Consider the following 24,101-nt stretch of genomic DNA (forward strand, 5'->3'; position numbering starts at 1 on the left):
GTTTGTTAGTATCTTCTAACCGTCATCTTTGTATTTGGAGTGGATCCTTACTTTGTATGGTTCATTGTTGGTCATGGACACCAAACTTTTTGTGGCTTCAGTGATATTTTTACTAGTTTTCTCCTGTGTTTGTCTGAAGATCCTACATGTATCCATGGCTGCATTGTTTACATGTGAAATTAGCTGTTAGCAGCCTGTAGCATGTCAATGCTAACTAGCGTAAGGCTTGATGATTTCCCTCAAGGTGAGGACGACGTGCTGGTGCTGGTTCTTGGGTGTGAGCTGGGAGGTAACAACGTGGACCTGTCCTTCCATCCATGGTTGTTGAGAACGTGGGATCTATCTCCAGTGGGATGGACGAGCTAGCCGTGCTAGCCCAGCAGCAGAGGGGCTGTCGGAGGGCAGAGTGGCATCGTGCTGTTCACGGATGTGGCTGACGGAGCTGACATCAGACGCTGGCGCCAAATTGGAGGAGCTTCGCCTGCTGTGGGCAGACAGGATCCAGAAGACAGAGACTGAATCTATTCTATTCAGACAAGTCATTTTTTGTTTCAGGCTGCATGTGGTTTCCATTACTTCTGGCAGCAGCCTCAAGTGGACACTTGGTTAATTGCAGTTTTAGCACTTTCACATTGTGTTCATTTCTCACAGCTGGTGGTTGTCGCTTATTTTTACCTACCTTTAGCTGTAATTAGCAGTAAACAAGCTCCTCGTAAATTTTGGAGTAGGTTTTTGGAATATATATATATATATATATATATATATATATATATATATATATATATATATATATATATATATATATATATATATATATATATATATATAAGTGCAGTACTTTTGTATGCATGACTACTTACAAAAAAAGATATGCAAAATTCATCGCACTGCAAAAAGCCATGTAGTGCTGAGAGTTGTATCCTGTCTTCACTGTTAGGGTATACCCATTCAGACTGCAAATCAAACTGATGCGAGAAGGGGGGGCAGAAAGAGGAGGGCGTGTGGGCTGGCCGCCATTGGTAAACGGAAGGATTTGCGTCCTGGTTCCAAAGCCAATCGATGTGCTCGCTGGTTCGGGAAGGGGAACGAGCGCGAATGGCACAAATGGACCCTGATAAAGAAGGGGCGCGTGCTCGGTGCGTCAGAGAAGGAGAGGAGGCAACCAACTACGACTGCACAGCGCGTGGGGAAACAGACACCGTCGGTTAGGCTGATTTTAACGGTCCTGTCAAAGATGCACCGTTCATTTCACCAATTCTCAACGAAGAGAGGTGGGTTGTTAACATTTTTGTGTAACTTTTACCGAACGTAACCTATCCACACCGTGTTCTGGAGTGTAAATACCGCCTTTGTTCACGCATCAAAGTTTTTCCTCCGTTTTCACCCAAAGTTTTGTCTCCGTGTAACCGCGCTGCTTCAATCCTGTAAAGGCAGGTGGCAGGTTTCTGTTTTTCAGCTCAACGGATTCTATTGTAAGACAAACCTTCGACAGACAAATATTCCGAGTTGCAGTGAAAGGTCTTTTGATCCACTCCGATCATGCAGGCTTCTCATCTCTCCGTGGGTATCTTTTCCCTTTCACAGTCAGCTTGTTCACTTTTCTCGTGTCCACTTTTAACACATTTCTGAACAAATGATGTGCAGCTCAGGATAAGCTACAGTCCTCACAAACGTTTTCTCAAAGAAGCCTGGCAATAAGGTCCATCAAGGTAAAAAAAAAAAAAAAAAGACATTTCACTCACACACAAAACGGTGCAGATGCAGAGAGGCAGTGAGTGCGAGATGATCAAGATGTGCTGGGGGAAAAAAAGAAATGTTCATGAAGCCTTTGTGGACAGCTTGTTTACAAATCATTGACACAGTAATTGAGTGGCTGCCGGCTTGGTCTATAAACCGGGTGTTTTATACGCCATTACACAATCAATCAGCATCCATTTAGCAATGGAGTCTGAGTTAAATAAGGTCAAACACTTTCAGAGGATGAATGGCTTTTGTTGGGCTGTTTGTTTCACTCTGCAGGAGAAATCAGTCGACTGTTGTGACTGATGGTGTCTGTCTTTTGTCCTTAAAGGGGCTCAATAGTGACCTTTATGCACTCTGGGTTGTTGGGGGGCTATGGATGATTGATTGTATCTGTTTAGGATTCATCATCTCCACATTGGTGATTGTTTGTGCTCCACCATCCAAACTTCGATTAAAACCACCTCTGTTTGTCAGCAGAAATGAGACCATAAGTCATCTCTCTCATGTCTGTAGCTAAATCGAGGTACACAGTCATGGTAGCATGTGAAGATTCTCCAGGTGAGGATGTGCTGTCAGTGTCAGTCCTTTTCTGTATCCACATGAGGATGCCGCCCACCCAGAATAACCAAGAGGATCTCTTTTTGCCCTATACACTCCTTTACACTCTTGAGAGAAGAAAACAATATAGAGAAAAAGATATGTTAAGAAAAATGTTGAGCTTGTACTTTCCTACTTGGGGTCAGTTAATACATCAAACACTTTTTAAATTTTTAATCATTAATTGTTCTTAAGATGTTTTTAGTTACCTAAAGTAAGAGCACATTTCTTATTCAAACAAGAAACATGTAAAGGTGGGTATAAGGGATTAAAAGGCAGAATAAAAGCATCAAAAATAACATTTTATGAGGCAGTGTTCTTCAAATTACTGCTGATTTTTCAGAAATCTCTCAAAGATTTTGATAAGATAGCTGGTACTATTTTGCATTTCTACTTATTCTTGTGTCACCCAGTGCCTGATGAAATGGGGTGCTTTCTTTCTGCGGACACAAACTGCTCTATTTCATCATTTCTAGATCACCCTAAGCATTGATGTCCGTATAAAATTTTCTGACAAGCAGGTTTTGAGTTATTTTTCATAGAATATACATTAATATGGATTTTCTGTCATGGGCTGATCTCTGCTTAATGGTATTAAAGCTTGATGCTTAATAATTAATCAAACCAGAGGACTTGGGGTGGAAGTTTTTAGCCGATCAATAAATTAAGCTTTGCAAGTCTGACTGAAGTATGCAGAACAAGTGCCGGGGTATTGTGTGTAAAATTAATATGGAGCAAGCTAACATTATCTAAAATTCTTGGTAGTGACTTAAAAGTAAATTCTATTTACAATAAAATTAGATTGTTTCTTTGTCAAACATGCTTTACTTTCAGTTGAAAATCTTTACTCTCAACTGCTCATTGATTATATGCACTATCAAGATTCTGCCTTACCATTTGCTTGACAAGACAGACATGGCTGGAATCTGAGCTGTTTCAGTGATTTTTTTCTCACCTTCTTATTTTTAGCATTTCTCCTCTTTCCCTGGTCTTTTTTATAAAACCTTTTTGAGTTCTTGCATTAGTTTGTCATCAGAAAACACACCATCACAAAGACGTATCATCATGTTGCTTCCCTACATTTCAGAGGCACACTTCCCTTTGAGTCTGGACTGTGCTTTCAGTGGTTGGCCTCTGGTCATGTGGTGTGAACTCAACCTTCCATTGTCAGTCAGCGCTGAAACAACAGAGCCTATGCATCCAGCTTCTTGTTTAAAGGGCTCTGGCTGCCAGACTGATGACTCACTTACTGGCTGCTTGTTGGCTTTACTGGTGATGTAGTCACTATACGGCCTTTAGTGCTGCTAGACATTGACGTTTCCCCTCCTATCTGATGAATACATGCCGTGTGTGAGCTGCGTTTTCAGACTGGTGAGTGTTTGTTGAACTGGGAGCTGATGGTAACACAGAAAGCTTTGTGCAGATATGTGTGTGACAGTTTGTGTGTGCACTGGTTGGATATGAGCCTAAGCAATGATTGTAAAGACAGCTGTGAGACCTGAGAAACGCAGCAATCACTATGGATTTCCACTGTTGGGAAGCAGCATCAGTCAGTTAAGTTTTTCGTTCAGCTTTGACCTATAAGAGCTTTTGAAACCCCTAAAATCACAAGATGATATCTCTATTTCCCCCTTTGTGACTGTCAGACAGAAAGTTTCCACTTCTATAAACAGGAGTTCTTGTTTCTTAACAATTTAGTAGGATGTGTGGTCAGTCAAATTTTAATAGAAGCCTTATTTGTTTTCAAGGCTGACAGTCTGCTGACGTCAATTCCTGCACTTCCTCTGGCTGCTGACGGAAGGAGGAGAGCTTCATCAGTGAGTACAAGACTTTTATTTCCTCTGCAGGAATACTGTGGTCAGTGTCAGTTTTCTCCTGTGACTCTTATTGCTGACTATGTAATAATTTGAGATTTTCTGCTGGTTTCAAGTGTGAAAAAATACTTTCTCTGTGCTATCTTTGCTTCTTTGAGTGATTGGCAAATCAATGAACTGAGTGTACAGGAAACTTCCCAGTGTAAGGATACGTATTCCTTTTCATTGCCTATAAAACATCTATAAATATGAAAATTCAAACAAAGCAAAATAATGTGACAGATTATTAAGATTTCAGGTAAAGATGAGCACATCGTCATTTTCAGGTGCATGAGAAACCGAATCTGTTCCCTGTGTCCATGATCTAAGGTAATTCAGTACACTCTCCAATACAGTTTGCAGTGATCCTGAGTCATGTCACATGTTTTGGTTCATATCACCATCTGCAGATGTCTCCTCCTCTTCCTTAGAAAAGCTCTGGCAATCAAAGCCGGAAAATAGAAATTAGATAATCAGGTTTTCCAAATGAATTGTTTTGTTTTTCAAGGCTTCATGCCAAACAGACACAAACTTTTGCTCATTAGCTGAATAAAATCCTTCAGGCTGGAAATGTGCAGGAATATGATGAACAGAAAACACAACTTTTCTGAGTCTTTAATCAAAAGACAAAAAAAATGAATTCTTAGTGAGATAATGCACCTAATCTTTTTTTTTGTTCAATTAGATACATTATCAATCCAACATGTGATTGCACATCCAGGAAATATATAAAATATTGATCACTCTGAGTGAAATGTGTGTTAAAAGATATCAAAAGAATAAGTCATAGGTTCAGGATGTCAGAAGGGATCTGTCAACGTTTGCAGGGTGAAGCAGTCAAACCTCAGAAGGATGATCTGCTGGCATCAATATGTTTGCAAAGTACCATGTATTCTTGATAGGGGTGCACCGATCACAGTTTTCTGCCCGATCACCGATCACCGATCATCAATCTTTAAAAAGTCTGACCTGTCAATACCGATTTTTATTTCTTGTAACAGACAGTATATATGTATATATGTTTTTGGGGGCTCTCAAACACAGTAAAGCTTCCACCAGCGGTGTCCAAACCAAGAAGGCCTCATCAGATCTTACCAGCAGCTCCCACTGACATATTTGTCAATAGTTAAAGTAACATAGGAATCTCTATGCTCTATTTGTTCATTTGTTTTTGTTTCAGTGATTTCTGTAAAAATCAGGCACTCAGTGTGGTCAAACATACCTGTGCCATCACTACAGACTTATGAAATTAAACCTCACCTGTCCTTCAGTTTTCTCTTTATACCAGATGATAGGTGGTCATTTTCTGCAGTGTTACGTGCTGTGTAAATATCAGCAAACTGCTTCTTCCCTAGGAAAGTTTTCTCCATTGTTATACATTATGGCAGAAATATGTTTGGATTTTTTATGTCAAGATTTCATCATGATGGTTTTTCATGATGTTGTCAGACTGTTTTGACCTGCTAACAACATATTTAGCGCCAAATCTTTGTTATCCTGCATTCTGAACTTTTTCCTACACCAGTTTTTTGCCTTTCTGCACCATTTCATCACTTTAACCTAGTTTCTTTCAATGTGTATTTTGAACTCTGGATGTTCATTAAGCACATTTTCACATCATGGTGAACACATTCATTTAAAGACATCAGCTGTAAAAGTTCTTGAGATTCCTCTGAATGTACAGAGCTTTAGCTTTATATGAGTAGCCTTTGCACAGCTCAAATGCAGCTAGTAAGATGTTAATTGAAATTCTTTGGTTTGTGACCTTCACAGGAAATGTAAATGTACACATAATTCAGAACATGAATAATTTCAGTGCCATCATTAACAGACTGTAAGATGAAAGCATTTGTACCAGTATATGGGTTACTCCTGTGTATTGGATCGGAGCTACTTTTTAGATGAAAAAAAGTGCATACACCAAATGTGTGGCTGCTGTATCAAATTCATTTCTTCGCCCAGTAGTATAAAAGGAGCACAGGTCAATGCTGCACACTGAGTCATTTCTTTCACTTCAGTTCATCTGGAGAATTTGGAGCCAAGTTGGAGGTCGCCAACTGGTGACACTCACTGTTGGCTCTCTGCGTGCTCAGAGTCCTGCAGACTCTGCCAGGCCTTCTGTCACCTTCTGACTCTGAGTCATCTGTTATGCTTCCCCCTGAAAGCTTTAATTCATGGAGCGTACATTGAGAAGTTTTTCTAGTTAAAAGATAACAATCAAAGGGCTGACACAGACGTCACCTCCATCACAATATGGCAATGCAAGTAAATAGAGGGATTTGAATATGATGGGGTAATTAGCACGTGTGGGTGTTCTGAACTAGACAGAAAGACACTCCCTCTTAATTATTGGCCTCTTTCAGGAACTCTGTTCAACAGTGACTCATCCCCAGTCAGCTTTGTCATGTGTGCTGGTCAGCCATTTGTTTCTCATTTCTTATTTTCTGGGAAGGTTTGATGGCTCTCCGCCTCTTCACAATCACACAACACTCATACATTATGCGTTCATTCACCTTTTTTATTTTATTACTAAAAGGAAATAGAAGCATTTACTGAAAATGTTGATTATAACCATAAAAATGCATTAGCAGTGTGGTTGTGGATGCTGATTACTCATCATCACCACATGGCTGAGATGTTGTTTGTTTACTCAAGGAAGGTAAGAGCCAACTCGAGGAGTCAAAAGATGTTAAACTGAAATCTACATAGTCTCATTGTAAACAGAGCTAAAATGTTCTCCTCCTTTAATACTTTGGTACCAGTCAGATTGGATCAGTTCTTCATGATTTGACCTGGGATGATACTTGCAGGGCACAGAAAGCCAAACACATGGTGTGACAGCAGAACTCGCCTAAATGGTCTCATGACATGTGGTCCAGGAGAAAGAAGCACTGCCTCTTTCTCTCTCATTGTACAGTAGGGCAGTGGGCTCCCTGCATGTGGCCTCCACACAGTGATGTCATCTTTCAGCCGCCACAAATCAGTGTGTTGTTTCCCCTCCTCCTCTACAAACTCCTCTCAGCCCTCGTTTGTCCCAAAAGTTCACTTCTGCTGAAGTCTGCTTCACTGAATGCAAATCCAGAAGCCAAGTTTCCTCAGTAGCTGAGTGAAGCTTTTGTAACCTTTGTTGACAGTCATGTTTCTCAGTCTTGGAGACAAGCTTGATCATTTATCGGATGTTCAAAATCTGGCAGCTGAAGTGACATGAGAGAAAAAAAATGTGAATGTTACATTAAGAGAAAGAAAAACAATCACATTTACAACCTTATAGAGACATACAGTAAAGGTAAAATTCTCAATAGTAATAACATGTATGCATGTGAGGCCAGAGTAGGTGGAGTCACGTTGGTGCTGCCCAAAGAGTTGCAGAAAGCATTGAACACCGATAAATAGGGAATGTTATTGATAACCAGTTCCTGTTGAGATTCGATTAGAAATGATTCGATCCATCAACATCATCATCAGCCTTTATGCTTAATGGTTCCATTCTTTCCATTTCGCCAAAGTGGCTAGACCTCGCATCGATGTGTCCCTGCCACACCTCAATCACGCTTGTCGCTCAGCAGCAGAATTTCCAAGACAATGGAGAGTTCAATACGATTGAAGGCTTCTCTTTATCAAAAAGGATGCTAACAATGAAAAGTGAAGTTTGTGCATTTTTACATCATGCAAGGATCGCAACACAACCAACATGTCATTTATTTACTGATGAAGGAAATCAAATGTTGACATAGAAAACCTGTAAAGCCTGATTTTTGTACACAAAAAATTCACAAGAGGAATCAATGAAGAATCACATCAATAAGCGGCATTGATAATGGCTTTGGTATCAATAAAAATCTCATCAATACCAATCCTTACTGATGACTGCCAGTACATTTACATGAGGTAAAACAAAACTGGAACTGCATTTACTACCAAACCTGGACTTTTAAGAAGCATAGAAATATGCAAGTCAGTCACACCCAGTACAAATTCTTCAAGTTTGCCTGACATACTGAGGTTATGATGGGAATCCATTTTCTCTTGCATTTAGTGCAACATTCTGCACATTCCTCACAGTTTACTGGCTTTGCTGAAGAAGTGAACCTGCATTAATTGGAAATAAACACAACCAATATAATAGATACGTGGATGAGAGATGCCACACTTCTCCTCTGTTCCCTCTATTAATAACTTTGTCTTATCTCTAGGTACAGAGTTGTAAAGTTATCCATGTTTAGACTGTTTAACATCAGGCCCTGTCAGGCCTAAACTAGACCCATAGACTTAACAGTGGATGTAATTGTACCAAGTAGCAGTGTCAGAATTGATCATTATAAGCCTTAAAAGACTGCAAAAAAGGTATGCTAAAAAGTAAGACTAAACAGAAAACTAGAATTGTTTATCAAAGTCAGAGTCAATAGGTCTGCTCTCTTTCAACCTGGCCAGTTTACCATGCTATCTTATTTAGCGAAGCTAACCATGTGAGACCAAAGTAATGGTCAGAGTTTCAGTTCTATCCTTTCACCATTTATGAAATAACAGTTTCCTCTGCAGATAGTCCAGATCCTCAGCTGAACAGAATGTGAAAATAGAAACAGTTGATTCTGTGAGTTTTGTTAATAGAACCACAGAACAAAGCTGTGCAGGTCCATGTACTGCATGAATCACATCACAAAGCATCAGTGCACTTAGTCAGATAAATACAGCCTGAACCCCTTCAGTGTCTCTCCTTTGTTTTTTACTTATTTGTACCAGGTAAAATTAAAACTTTAAAATCCAGCAGATCAGTCCTAATCTACTGGTGTGTTGAAAGTGTGTTGAAAGCTAGTTTTGCTGACAACCGGTTGAAAGGATTACTGGAGATACTTGCAATGGATAAATCAAATTAATAATATGACCTGTGGCCTCTATTAGACCAAATTTAAAGGATTTTTTCCCCAAAAAATGAGTGATGAATAATGAAGTTCAAGAAAAGTCATAAAATGGAAAATCAAATAATAAATACCAGTAGAGTGTATCAGTGCTTCTACTACAAAATGATTGTTTGCCCTACATGAGCTTAAAATGTGAAGTGAACTGATGCTGGAAACAGCTCCAGCATTCTAAAAAAACACTCACTTGATAAATCAATCCAAAATAGCTGTAGCACATTATTTCATGATATCTTCCAGTTTCAGCTCTTCCTGAATCTAAAAGATTTCTGCTAGATCCATAAGTGACATGCCACTTGTTAATAAAACCTTTTTGGGTGTGTAATATTTCTGTCCTATTTGTATTCCTGTGCTCATTGTTTAGTCCAACTTGGTCAGTAAATGTAAGGGCATCTACATGTGATGCACCAACAGATTTGTGAGCAGGACAAACCCACACAAACTGTGTGGGCAGTGGGGATAAGATTAGAAATGTGTGAGACTTCAAATATATTGCAGCCTGACAGCAAATATTTCTTTTAATAACAAGTTCATAACATTATTTATTCATACACAATTACCCAGACAAAACATGCGCTTAATGGAGGCTGGCCAAATTCTTCCTGGCATTAAATTCTGCGCTGTAACATCTAGATTAGGATGAGTGTGATGAGTTTTTGTGTAAGGGTGCACAAAAACTAGTACCATTCTCCATGCCATGCCTGGGCACAGTGTACTTCATTAGCTTTGGTACGGTTGGAAGAATTGGCTTCAGCATGAGCACAACCAAAATGCAGAAAAGCACCAATTTGTTTTACTTTTTATTTATTTATTTTTTTACTTTCACCAAAATGCCATGTCACATAGACATAGCAGCACAGAGAAAAGTGTTGAACCTGAAAGCCGTCAGACTTTCTGCTGCTTTTACTCTACAAATTTGACAAAAAAGTCTAATTTTTTAAACAAAGTGGACTAACAGCCAAGTGGAAACTTTTTTAGGAGACAGATGGTAAAAGGTGACTCCTATATTAGCAGAAAGGAGGGAAATATGGAAGGTGATATGTGTGAGGGAATCTGCACTGTGAGTAGAAGGAACAGCATTACACTCTTCAGCGAGCTGATCACAATGAAGTCTGGAGAGATTTACACCACAATGAGTGAGGAGAGGAGTATGGAGAGCTCTTCTGTGTGTGCTGGCTTCATAAATCTGATAGAAGCTAGAACGGCACTGACAACAAATGTGTATTTCACATACATGGATTGAAAACGGAGGGGCAGTTGGGTTTTGAAACCTCACTGGACTCAGTGACTTATAGTACAATGTCTGTATGTAGTTTGTAAACTGATTTACAACTGGCTTAAAGAAAGAACAGTGCTATAACCATCACATGCTCATGAGATATAGTAGTAGCCCAATGGCTCTGATTATTTAATGTCATCAATTGTCCACATTCTAAAAATGACAATAACAAGCAACATTCAAATGCAACATTTTTTGTACCTCAGTGCAATATAGTAGTGCTATATTTTAGTTTTTTTTAACCAATTTATTCAGCAAGCCATGCAATCAATTTCTGGTATTAATTTTTAGCATTGGACCCAAATAGATGAGCAGGTTTGCAGTGGTCAATACAGCTGTAACTTATATTATGATCAACACTGGAGGTCATATCCTGCAGACTGTTGTCTGCACCTGCTACTTTGATGCCTCATGATAGCTTTGTTTACAGAGAGCACGCTATGAAAACCAACGAAACAAATACAACACAACCTTTAAATAGACTATCTTAAAAAATTGTAAGTACAAAAGTATTCCTACATTTAAATTATTTCAATGTACAAATGACTTTATAAAACACAGAGTCTCATAGAATATCAGGGTTTTGGTCACTCTGGCTGTGTCCCGAGCAAGTTTTATATCAGATCTCAGCAGTCCTTTCACAGAGAGCCTAGGCTATTATTTTCAAGGTCAGGACAGGAGGAGATACTATTACATATCTGAGGTGATACAATAAGATCTCTTTTATTTATCTAAGTTTAGCTCTGTGTTTGGGAAATGACCTCAAGACTCTGACTCAGGAAAAGCAATCTGAAAGTCGTACCCAAAACCCAGATGTGGAATTAAAAGATGGACAACACAACTACTCCTAAGAAGTGAGGTGAAAACGTTTAAAATTCAGAGACTGACTGGCAGCATAAGTCATGAAGCCCAGCTTGTCCATTATGACAAATGAGAAATGGGTCTAACACAAAAATCACAATTAGTGTCAAATACATTATTCTTAAACAATATCGTCAGTTTGCATTGTGCCAATTTATATTCATCAGTCAAATGAATGCAGTGATATTTACTTTATGGTCTTGGCTTTTAGAGTTCGTATTCAAAGTTGGGGCGAACTCCGCCGTGCACCATGCAGAGCTGGGAGTTGTAAACGCGCATACAACTCAGAGCAGTGAGTGAACAGGACCACAGCCAATCAGAGGAAAAGAACCGCCCGAGCCCTGTCTCTTATTGGTTTAGACCACGGTATGACCCTTCCCTAAATGTGTGAGTTCAATCACAGGAGAACAGAAATGATGTACTTCAAAAAAAAAAACCAACCCAAAACTTTTCACCTGGCAGTGTCAGTGTCAGTGCAACCAAGAAAAATATTAGTTGTACTCAAAAAATTTTTGGTTGCATATGCGACCAAACACGCTGGAGCCCTGCTTTCTCTCTATTAGACTATTTCTACTATTTTGACTTTTCTGCCGGTCAGTGAGGGCTGTGGTAAAGTTAATTCATCACGGCTGTGAAGCACAGACCATTAATTGTTTGGCAACAGCGCAGTTGAACGTAATACAAATGCAGTTCCACACATGGTTTTCCTGAGCCTCCTTTGTCTTAAAGCCACAGAAGCTACCTTTGTGTGGGTTTTCAGTGATTCTCTACCATATGATGCCCACTGACTCACTCTTCACAGCTCACCATTGTGTGTAGACTCTGGGTGACATAGATGAACCGGTCAGATGGGAACATTTTCTCACTGCTGTAAAAAACGCAACGTAGTTGATTCCTTGTTCACATTATGAAATATTAGTGTGAACGTTGGCTGTCACATAAGCAATGGGAGTATCCCAAGTACAGCAAGTACTTGCCCTTGCTATTATGGCTGAAATACACCAGATGTCTCTGCAGACTGTGTCCTCTCTGTCACGGCAACTGATCAGATAGGTTTCCATTCAGTCCAGTTTGTCAAATTACACTGGATCCATTCTGTTGTAGTCTGTCTGCATGGCTTGTCCATCGTGTTGCAGGTAATACGCAGCCACCCTAATTTTCTAGACCCGGAGCTGTGATGCATAAATTCAGCGTAGGTATGATCAAGTGGGACAGTAAGTTTTGACTGGGAACTACCTAAAAACAGCCAGTGACTTTCAAAACAAAACAAAACAAACCGGGTCAAAATCAGTTCATATTTAGCTTGACTACTATGCTAAATGGACATCATGAGCAGAGCCAGACCAGGAGTCAACAGCTTTGAGGTTTTACAGCCCAACATGAATGAAGAGAGACTTGTCAATGGAGCGGGGAGCGCAGGAACTTTTCGGTCTTGAGACTCCAACTGTCTGTCAGTCATACAGCTTGTCGGACTGAACACACAGCTGGTGTGAATTGACAAACTCAGTCATTGTGCAATGAAATGAAGTCAGACTGCAGACACATCTGGTGTATTTGAGGTGTCAGAGGTTTAAGGTTGAGTTGTATGAAAGAGAATAAGTTCCGTACATCAGAGATGCCTTCAATTGTCATCCATCTATACATCTATCCAGTTTTTTGTACCTTCCTCCCGCAGTTGGTGGTCACTAATGGGGGTGATGGTCAGGGGCTGATGTCTACATGCACTTAGCAGAAGGTCATATGTCCTTCAACCAGTCATGGTTGATGGACATATGGAAATGTCTTAGTCTTTGCAGTAATCACCAGAAGACCACAGTAAGACAATGGGGTAAAAAAAACAATGTATGAATACATCTATTTGCCTTGCTAGCAAGCAGTTCATCTCTTTGGGATCTGACAGCACTCTAGATAGTTTTTTTTAAATTACAACAGCAGTTCATTAAAAGGGTAAACATGTTGATCAGACGTCCAGCTAGCGCAGACGTTTTTGTGGCATGTCAAAAATTTGGATACTTGTAAATGGGGAATAATGATTCCCTGTAAAAATTTGTGAACGGCGGACAGACCAGTTTCTGGGGTTTCAAAGAGAGAAATATTGTCCCATTGTTGCCTGATACAGAAGGCTTTCAGCTGCTCAATAGTTTAGGGTTCTCTCCTTTTTGGGATTTCTACTTTTGATAATGCACCAGATGTTTTTCAGTGGGCATCAAGTTTAGATTGTAGGCAGAGCAGTCAAGCACTTAGACCCTTGGAGCCATATTTCTGTAATAAACTGTATTTTGCAATATTAAACAGAATGCTGCATGTTTTAGGTACTTATTTACAACTAAAAACCCAATTGAGATTATTGTCGTTTATGGATCTCTAAGTCATTTTTTTTACTTTCAAGTCAAACTACTGACACTCAGGCATTAGACACTCTGGTGTCCAAAGTATCCAGTACTCATGTTGAAGTAGAGAGATACGAAGAGTCGAGAGATAAGTGCAGCAACAGGTTACTTCATCAGCTTTGCACTCAAGTGACTAGCTTTCAAGTCATAGTTTCTGAAAATGTTTGAAGTTACTCCAAATCTGTGTCGTCAGCTCCCATGATGGTAACTTGTAATAAATAGGGATGGAAATCAAAAATGGGCTCCTGTTGAGAATTGAAAAGAAATGTTTAATCCATGGATATTGTTAGCCTTTATGCTTAACGATTCCCTTATCAATTCTTTACATTGTGCCGGAGCCGCCGGGCCTTACGCCGACCAGTCTGCTGTAGCTATCTTAGCTGAGCAGTTAGATAATGTTTCCCAAGAAAACTCTGATTCAGGATTTTCAGCTTGAAGTTTTACTGAAGAACTGACTTCTTAAAGAAAGGTACATTACTCTTTCTCTCAGGAGATTCATATCCAGTACATTCAAAATGTTATAAATCACCTTATTTACCAAAATAACAAAATAGCACAAGCCTGATGCTAAGGTATATGGGAAATTGCATTGATATGCTAGCAGTTAGCATCAAGTACATCAGTTTAACTTCAGCTTTAGAATAGAATTTCAACTTTCATCACAGAAACATATCACATCAACTCTTTGTAAAAAAAATACTGAGAATTTTAAATGTCAAAAGCTGACAGGCAATTGAAAGGCTTATGGCTGACTTCATAACTACGGAAAGCTTCCAAACAACTTAAACCATTGCTACAACCACTTTGAGACACTAGATGGCCTACTTGAATTTATATATTACAACACAGTACATCAACGTCACATTGTGTGCAATTTTCACCCGTTTCTGTATAATTATGCCCAAAAATATCCAGACTCAGGGACCAATTACATTTTATTCACTTACAGTATAAACTCAATTAAATGTTGTTGACACAGAAAACCTGTAAAGCTACTTTTTGTACCAAGAAAAATCACAACAGGAATTGATAAGGCAATCGATAAAGAATCAGATCGAAACAGAATCGATAAGGGCATTGGCATTGACAAAATCTTATCAATTCCCATCCCTTGTAGTAAAACAAGAGATCACATCTTTTTCCTGTGTCAGAGGTTTTTTTTACAATACCAAGCCTTACACTGTGTAAAACACTGATACTGACTGCAGTTTTATGTGTGTTCAAAGTGAGTAACTTTATGTGTCGAAGTGTCATCAGACAGTTTTTATAAATAAATCCTGGGGAAGAAGAAGCCTTTGACAGCTTTACTTCTTTAGCACTCTTCACATCAGAAATGGTTAAACGGTATCGATTAGCCCAAGCTCTGAACATCAAATGCCAACGCTTAAATTTTGGGAGCTCAAGTGTTTAGCAATTCAAGTGCTGCCTCATGACTGTACATGTGTTTGCCCACTGCAACAACATCATCAACAAATTCAATGTAGTGGTACAGGCAGGCACCCCAGAGACAACATCCTGCTGAAGTTCTACAGATGAGAGGGAGCATGAGGCTTGTTTCTGTAACAAGTGGAGGCAGGGGTGTATGCTTTATCAAAGGTTAGTGTGTCTGGTGTCCTCTTTGGCATGAGTGAGTGGTCTCTTGGGTTTTTGGTCTTAAATGCACTTCAGTCTCAAGCTGTCTTGTGTAGTGTAGAGACAGCCGCTGAGCTCTTTGCCTAATACTAACGGCAAGGACAAATCTTACAGAAAAAAAACAGTCTTCATAAAGGCTTTGAGAAATCATCTTTCCTCTGGCTTTTGTAAATATCCTCAAATGATAGTAAAGCTTTCTTACAGGTAACACTGATTACTGATATGCTGTTTGTACACAGACATGAGCTGTCAATCTGTAAACAGTTAATAGTATATTATAGATGTTAGTTGCAGCCAAACAGAAAGTAGCACCAACCATACAAAAGGTAAAGTTAGTGAATTAAAACTATGAAACTCCCTGCAGTGGCATTAAAGGGTTAATACAGTTACATGGTTCACAGTTGGTGTTATTTTGGTAACTGTGAAAGTGAAATTACATGGCATGGTTATTTTTCCTTCTTGCTGATGGGTAGAATCTCCATGGACTATTAATCAAATGAATTTGGGAACAATGCATTTCTTTGTTGTAAAGACTTAAAATGGTGTTTTTCTTGTACAAGTCAAATCTTTGGGAATACAGCAACCTTCGAATACAAGATTTTGAGCACAGAAACACAGTTAACTACTGTGTGCCATCTGAAATCATACCAAGTGGTCTCTTCAAGGTTGAAAAGTCCCCCAACTGCTTGTTAATAAACATTTTAAGCTTTCCAATTGGTTTATTGAGCCCTGTGGGGTACGTTGTACAAAGTGCTTCAGTATCTGGGACCTAGAGGTTTGTTCTTGACCTTTCCTCCAATGATTTGTGCGAGTAGTCTTTTTTTATAACAGTTGTATGAATGCACATTTTTTTATTTTTTCAGCTACAGCTATGTGAAAATTTGCCACTTTGGATAGGATTTTAAAAAAATTGTTGTTCCCCGATTCCCTGATTGGTTACTTTCCTGGACAACATTTCTCTGAACCAAACTGCTGACATTCTACTTTAGCCAAGTGGACACTACATCTTTTCCTCAGTTTCTCTGTGAATGGTGTAAATCACAGAGACTGCACTATGGCTTAATAAAGAAATACAAACCTAATAAATCAGATTTTCTCTTGATTAAATTGCAAAAATTCACTCATTGGCTGCCAGTCATTTTAGAGCATTATGACACAAAGATTATTGTGCTCTATGACTATGTTAACTCTGAAACTAACAAAAGAAAGAGTAGACTCTTCTTTCATCTGGGAAAAAAGTTTGTTTCTACCTTTTTGTATTCTTTGGTATTGGGCAATAGAATGTTGGCTGTTTCCACTGAAAATGCCTGTCTTTTTGCCAAAAAACAAAGAAAACAAGCTTTGATTTGTTTTAAGTGCTAGTCTCAACCAAAAGCTGTGTTCGATATTCCCTGGTAACTATTCCAAAACTATTTGAAGATCACCCGGGCACTAGTTTACAAGCCTAATATTTATGGACAAGCTCCACCAGACCATACACCAGACCGTCCCCAGACCACCCTTTTGAAAAACATAGCTGACCTCTATAGCTGTCATTTGCAGTTAACGGCTGTAATCCAATTGATGTCTGTAGTTGTCAATGGCAGCCAATGAGTTAAATTTAATGCTTTAATGGGAAAATCTTAGCAAACATTAAAGTCTAAAAAGTCTCTAAAGAGTCATTGAAGCTTAGAGAAAATCTGTTTGCTGTTGTGCAATCATGGTAAAGCAAACAAGTAAATGTAAAATAATGAAATGGCTCAAGCTAATACGTCTCGTAACTTCAAATGTATCTATTTGCAGCTGGATTAACAGTGCTAACTCTTAACTTCTCCATGTATTCTTTAGATTAAGTGACATATTCTCAAACAATACAAGGACCTGCGGTCGGAAAGACATCTGTTGTCTTTTGACCTTTCACATATGGAGGGACGTAAACGGGGCAACACTTGAAACAGTCAACCTAGCAAGCAATATTTAAGGAAATATGAGTGAAAACAGATGTGTGTGATGTCTACTTGATCTCAGCCCCTTTCTTTCTGAGAGACCCTCTGTCTCACTCTGTGATCAAAGGAGAAATTTTCCTTCCATCCTCACAAAGGGCAAAAAAATCAAAGTCAGGGGTGCAATCACATGAAAGACAACACAATTACTCTACCCACTGAAGTGTCCTCATGGGCAGACTAAAAAAGGGAATTGAAAATGATGATCTCTGGGTAGCATCTGAAATAGTGATGAGAGGACTCCTGTAGCCAGGAGTTTAAATGAGGAGGTTGTTCATGGGTATCTGGGTTATGTCACTGCTGTGGGGCGCAGTCAGAGAGGAGAATCTTAGACAGAGAGAGACAGAGTGGCTCTCATTAGGGATGTACTGATTCAATCCTGGTATGGTGTATCGTTCTGATACAGACTAAAAGTAAGAGCGGATATTGGCAACAAGAGTCTGTTCGATAGGGCAAATATCTTCAACTCATGTCTATGCTCCTCTGTGTTTACACCAATCATCTGTGTGCTGTGCAGAGCTAAAATATCATCAAGAAGGATAACTACAGCAGCTAAGCAGTCTGGGGGTATTTAACTTTAAACCTCAGCAGTGGATAAGTCACCGCACATTAAAAATTTATGATCCCATAGAATAATGTAAATTAGATTTTATTTCATCTCAGTTTATCCCCACATTTAACAATACAGAGTGTTCAATAACTGCAATGGTGTACTGGTATTGGATTGGATTAGTACTGTTCTCAGACGATACCAAAGCTCAGGTTTAAGTATTTGTATCGGTACCAAACAAACTATCAGGGATGTCCCAAACCCAATCTAAACTACTGGATTAGAGCTGATCGGGGAGTTTTCAACTGATGGAGGCCTGACAGTTTGAGACAATAATCCCAACCTGGTCATTCACATCAAATTTGCAGCAGAACACAGATGTACATGTTGCTTAGCATGAGTCGTATCATCGCTCAAATTTCAGAGTGAAACTATTTCAAACTAGAGCAGTGTTTTCCCTGAGTTTACTGCCACAGGGGGCGGAGAAGTTGTCGACAGCGAGGGGGGCCTCACAGAGAAAGCGCTGGGAAATGTTTTTTGTGGTGGTTTTCCTGTTTTCCCTGCTCTTTGTCCACTATATGAAATATGCTTGTCTATGTGTGTCTAAATGCGTATGTGTTTGTGAGCCTGTGAACACGCTGGAGCAAAACTTCGCCATGCTCGAAACTGCGCGAGGGTGTGAACGCAACAACGCACAAACATAAAAAAAGACACAACTATCTGAATTTTAACAGCCACTGAATTTTGAACACTGAAATAACAAAAAACACTGAATTCATCGCATCAAATTATTTTGCCATTAAAATCTTAATTTATTTGTCCTGAATTCATCCATTTAAAATTAAAATCCCCCCCAAAAAACACTCATTAAAAAATCAGATCCAAAAATTCAAGTTTCTAAACTCATCAACAAAAAGATTTGGGTTGCTCAAATTCAACTTGTCACAATTCAGAACTAAAATATTCAGATCCAGAAATTCAGATCACAACATCCAGGCTACCCAGGACAGGAATGATTATAACGACCCTTTTTTTTCCCCACATTATTTTGAAGGGAAAAAAATGTTTCTTATACTGGTGTCAATATGGTATCCGTCCTGGGTAGCCTGGATGTTGCGATCTGAATTTTCAACTTGAATTCTCTGAGTTTTGATGAGTTGAATTTATAACTGAATTTGAAAAAAAAAGGATTTGAGCAACCCGAATCTTTTTGTTGTTGATTTATGAAACTGGAATTTTTGGATATGATTTTTTAAAGGTAAATTCATGGCAAAATAATTTTATGCAATAAATTCAATGGTGTTTTTATTTCAGTATTTAAAATTCAGTGGCTGTTAAAATTCAGATAGATCTGTCTCCATTTTGCTTCCATATGGGCCACCACCTATACAATGGTAGGGGAAACACTGTTGAGATTGAAAACAGGAAGTCAGCATAATCAAGTTAAAAAGTAGTAGAGCTGTTTTTAGTACTGCTTTTTGATTGTCCATTGTTTGGTAATATTGGTCTTTAAGCCATGGGTCCCTGTAGAGTTACAGTACACTGCCATGAAGTGCTTATTGTTGTTATCTGACTGCTTGTGCACATGTGCGTATGCGTACATGAATCAATTGTTCCTTTACCTTGATGACTGAAACACAACATGGTCCCTTTTGATCCTAGTTTTTTAGTTCTGTTTCATAGCGTTAGATTTTTGTTTTTGACATGACTCCATGTTTGTGGAAAGAGGTGGGTCTGTGAATCTGAAGCTCATCAGTTTTTCCCACTGCTGTGCATCATGCAAAGTTTTGCATACTTATTAGCAAGTGCTGACGACTCTTCATTCTAATTAAAGGCCTGCATCCATTATACCTGACAACATACAGTGAAGGACGCCAGGCCTTTTTGTTTGAACAGCGCTGTCATGGAGATTATGGCACCGAGCTGACGACAAAGCATCTCTGGACTGCCTCTCTGTATATCTGCAAACAAAGCTTCAGTTTTCATAGAACGATTTGATGCAGTCAGTCAGTCTCAGTGCTGGAGATGTTGTTGCTTGAATTTATGACAGTGTGCAGACAGATAGAGACAAACATCTCGTTATCACATGAGCTTTTCTTCAGTTTTATGGTCTCATGTTACAAATTAATTTCTTTTACAATAACTATACAATGGAATAAAAATAAAAACTCTGCTGATGTTTGTGCTTTTCTCTTGAAGAAACCATCACCGCCAGATCATCTATAGAACCACTCTGTTCCTGAAGTATGTTTTCTTCTTGTAAAACCCATAACCGACACATCTTTGCCGCCTCATACATTATTGAAACTCATCCCTCCTGCTGAGATGTGAACCAGCAGCTGGAGAGCTGTATCTTCCAGATGCCTCTACAACAAATCCCCCCATGATCTGCTGTCATTTTCTCTCTCATGTCATTTTTTCCCCCCGAAAATCCGAGGACAGCAGGGAACAGTGTGGATAGATGTTTGTTTTGAAAGCAACAAACAAGATTGGGATGTTTGTGCTTCTAAGATATTCCCCTTTTCATGCCACTTGACTTGGCAGCAGATGAGAAACACCAACAGCAGCCTCCTTCTCCAGCCACTCTGTACTGATCGGAACATTTAGACATGATGGCTGCACAACAAGCAGTAATGTTGGAGAAAAAGACACAAGGGGAGGATCAATAGTGACATGTAAAATATTGATTCACATCTGTCACAAGGATTAGTCACTCATGTCTGTCTGTTGTTGTTTTCTCACAAGCGTTAGTGATTCTATCATTGATGATTCAGGCGTTGCATTCAGAACAGGCTGACAGACAGGACCATGGGCTAAATCATGTAACAGAATCATACTCATACTGTGTTTTACACAGTGAGACAAGGATCATTTAAGGTGTAGGACGGTATTTTTAGGTCCAAAAGCTAAATATGAACAGCCACAGAAAAGGTAAACTTTGTCCTATTACAAGGTTGATTTGAAGTAACTCAGACCCCAAAACTTATGAGGTTATTTACCTTTTTACCACATGCTACAAACACTTTTCAAAGCAACATGTTTTAGAAATTTCAACAATTAGAGAAATGGCAAACTTATATCAAGCTTCAGCTGTGAGAATACTACCTGGAGCTCTTCAGGCTCCGAGCTACAGCTTTAAGCTGCAAGCATGTCTTTGCTCAAGCTCAGATTTGTCACTTTGTTTTTGGGCCACAATTGAGTAACAGCATACGATTAGGAAGAGGGATACATGGTGAATGGACACAGGTGGACAAATTTTAAGATTTTTTTTCTTTTTTTTTTGGTAAAAGTTTTAACCGGTTTTAAGATGGTGTTTACAAACCTTCAAAGGATTATAGATAGATTTAATTATAAATTAATTATAGATGGATATAATGACTAATTAAATGTAAAGCTGTGAATGAGAAAAGCAGTATTTGGTCTCACAAATATGGCCTTTGAGGGTATTTTTTGTAGTTATAACATGAAAATATAAACAATAGGCCGTGGTCTGGGCCGATCACAAGGTCCAAGAGAAAACAAAAGTCAAGTAGAGGTCAGGAAATCCTTAATGGGTTATCAAGAATGTCAGGAATTACCTGCCTGTATAGTGACCTGGAAATGAGTTGGCATATTTGCACGCCTTGTGTCAGTGTGTTTAGGCTGGAAGTAAAATCTATGTTTGAAGCAGTCTCTGAGCTTTGGTCTGTTCAGCCTCATTAAAATACCACCAGACTGAAGAAACTTGTTCATTAGCACTAACGTCTGGGTGTAGGCTTGGTAATGGGCCCTATGGGTTGTATAGAGATGAATGTAGTGAGAGTCTCAAAACACTCATTTAGTGTAATGAAGAGTTAACTGTTAGTTGGCGTGAATAGGTTCTGCTGAGGATTTCTTTGTTTACATCAGCAGCTTTATCGGACTGAATCTAAATGGTTTTGTTTTGAGGAATACAGGCTCTTGTGAAAGTAGATGGATTCGAGTGATGTTGAGTTGCTGTTTAGTGAAACACTTCCAGACTTTCTGTGTGATCTTGGTCAAAAATGGTCATGTCTTAACAGATTTTTTACTTTTTTGAAGGCAGGCATGGGTTTGTTAAAAAAATGGTGAGTGGTTTTAGTTTTCCTGCTTTCTCTTCAGCCTTGCATCACATCCTCTTCATCTCTCCAACACTCTTGTGAGTAAACAGTCAGTTGACCTCTTTTTAACCTTTAGAAGCACAACAGAATTGGAATAAGATGACATGGTATTTTTGAAAATGTCGACCAGGTCATTTAAAGAGTAGTCATACCGTCACAGCGATGTGACTCAAATGAGCGCATGGTTTCTGGAAACTTGGATTCAATAAATTAGGGAAAGCAGATCCAAACATCGACTTCATTGAGATAAGGTGGTCAATGTTAATTTCACCTGGGTTAATTTTGACTGCTACACTACCAAAGAGGGCTACATAAACACAAAGGATTCAGACATTTCTTGATTATTAATAAATTACAAATTGAAAACATCTCGTCAGCCTCTTGTTCTGATTTAATCCATTATTTTCACTCTTTCTAAGTGAGATCAGCTCCAGAAAACTTCACAGAAATAGTGGAGAATTATCGTGTCTGACTGCATGCCGTGTTGAGCACTGATTAGTTAGCTCTTAACACACGAGGGAGGCCTTTGAATGATATGAAGTCACCAACACTGACATCATTGTCGATTTTTTTTTTTCTGAATGATCCAAAAGAGCTCAGCTGTTACGATTCTGTTTCAAAGGAGACTTGATTCAGCTTAACACAAAAATATGTTGCTTTAGTTATTTGTGCTTTTATTGGCGCAATAATATGACTGACCAGTAAAATTAAAAACAGACAAGAAGAACATTTGGCAAACAGTGGCACCAATGACCAAGTGGGTTTGCAGCAACAACCAAGATCCGGTTAGTAAAAATGACGCCTATGCTGAAGTGCTAAAAGTTGCTGTTTATCGAGAATCTGCTTGAGGCTGGCTGCAGAAAGACCAGAAATCACGTACAAACCCAGCCATGAAAAACTGCTTTAATGGCTGTAGCTGTTTGAAGAAAAACTCACAGCCGGCGTCATATTAAACATGGCTGCATCCGCCGATTGGCTTCGTTTCATGGTTTCAGGAACAGACCGTGGCGTCACAGAGACTAGGTCGATGTTTTATACAGTCTATGGTTTGCAGTATGAATTATTGTTATCAAACTGATGTTTTGAGATTGGATGTACTTGTAAGGCACCCTTGAGGAGGAAAATAACCCTTTCCCGCATGCAAAATTGCAAATGCGCAGGTGAAATCCCTCAGTCATTACTGTCAATTGACATGGAGCAAATATTAATTAACTAAACAGAATGTTATTAGAATTCTGTTCTATTAATATAAACAACTTAAAAAAATCATCAGAACCCACAGATAACATAAACTATCTGGTTGGATCACCTGGTTAAAGGAAGTCTCACATCAGCTAGGTAAACATGTTTAATGAAGTCCATGCACCTAATGATTATAATCATCGGCTGTACGCTGTATCAAAAAAGGATTTATTTTACAGAGCAGCCTAAAATGCAGAGTTCAGGATATAATGTACCAATGAAAGAATTCTACTAAACTTGGATATGTTGGCTATAATGTCAGACTTTCTCAAGTTCTGACAACAGACAAACAAATATTTAGATTTTGGATCCAATAGGCATCCAAACTCTGCCTTCTACTGGATGGCTTGCAGCTGTGCTGTTTCCCTACTCGGCTTTGTGCTGGGTTAATGAAATAAAACTTGAACTTTAAAGTATTTGGGTTATTTATGGTGCAGTAGGACACATAGCAGCGATTCAGTCTTAAAGGTGGTGGCTAGTTTTTCGAGAAGGCGAGGCCTACTGTATCCATGATGAAAGAGGATTTAGGCCACTGAAAACTTTCAGGTACAGAGAATGCAGAAAGTAGAATTATTATTATTATTATTATTATTATTATTATTATTATTATTATTATTATCAAAGGGAGAAATACCTTTATTTTGTTTTCATAGGCCAGACCGTACAAAAACATGTTATTCCGGGATACTTTTGATGAAGCCACTGATAGTTCTGCGTAATGTGAAATGGGTATAAATAAAAAGTGTGAGGATCAATGTGTAAGGGGTTAGAGGAGAAAATAATCAAATGTATAAACAGAAACCAGAAATTAAAATGATGATAAAAGCTTAATAAAATGGCCATGGAAACAAAAAAAGTAGCTTCTTAAAAAAAAAATCACTTTTGTATTTTTCATGAATCCTCTGCAGTTTGTTGAAGTACCTCTAGGGGTGTCTGCA

General features: G+C 38.8%; 1 protein-coding gene across 2 annotated transcripts in view; it reads left to right on the top strand.

Moving 5' to 3' along the window:
* Positions 1–1,071: 1,071 nt before the first annotated feature.
* LOC141803988 (3',5'-cyclic-AMP phosphodiesterase 4B-like) overlaps positions 1,072–24,101 on the top strand; it is a 70,893-nt gene continuing 47,863 nt past the window's right edge. Inside the window, exons 1-2 of one of the 2 annotated variants that reach the window (XM_074688163.1) lie at positions 1,072–1,271; positions 4,089–4,157. The gene's annotated coding sequence lies outside the window, so the exon portion shown is untranslated. Of the gene's footprint in view, positions 1,272–1,541; positions 1,561–4,088; positions 4,158–24,101 lie in introns of those variants that run through there. The other variant, XM_074688164.1, reaches the window with a different exon arrangement.

The sequence above is a fragment of the Halichoeres trimaculatus genome, unplaced genomic scaffold (assembly GCF_033239565.1).
Source record: "Halichoeres trimaculatus isolate MK-OKI-2021-1 unplaced genomic scaffold, fHalTri1.1 fHalTri1_scaffold_15, whole genome shotgun sequence".
NCBI classification, from domain to species: domain Eukaryota; kingdom Metazoa; phylum Chordata; class Actinopteri; order Labriformes; family Labridae; genus Halichoeres; species Halichoeres trimaculatus.